This window comes from Penaeus monodon, chromosome 33 (genome assembly GCF_015228065.2).
Source record: "Penaeus monodon isolate SGIC_2016 chromosome 33, NSTDA_Pmon_1, whole genome shotgun sequence".
Lineage (NCBI taxonomy): Eukaryota > Metazoa > Arthropoda > Malacostraca > Decapoda > Penaeidae > Penaeus > Penaeus monodon.
In genome coordinates this window covers 31228360-31228619 of record NC_051418.1, presented here as the reverse complement: position 1 = coordinate 31228619, position 260 = coordinate 31228360, and positions in this window count along the sequence as shown.

The window sequence follows — 260 nt, the reverse complement described above, 5'->3', positions numbered from 1 at the left end:
CCTATTTACGGTGTTCGTTCATGATTATGTTTGTGCGTGAACTTCTCCCGGTCTCACGTGTAAACGACCGAGGCCGCGCGTGAACATGTGAACAGCGCTGAACATGGTCACGGAAGCCTCCCAAACACCATCTGCGGCCAACGTAATTCCGGGGCACTTACGTAATCCTTTGCTATTCAAGTCGACCTCGAACAAGTTGCTACGATCGGTTTCTCTCAGTAATTTTTTTTTAACCCTTCCTCTCGTTCTCCTGTTGTTCG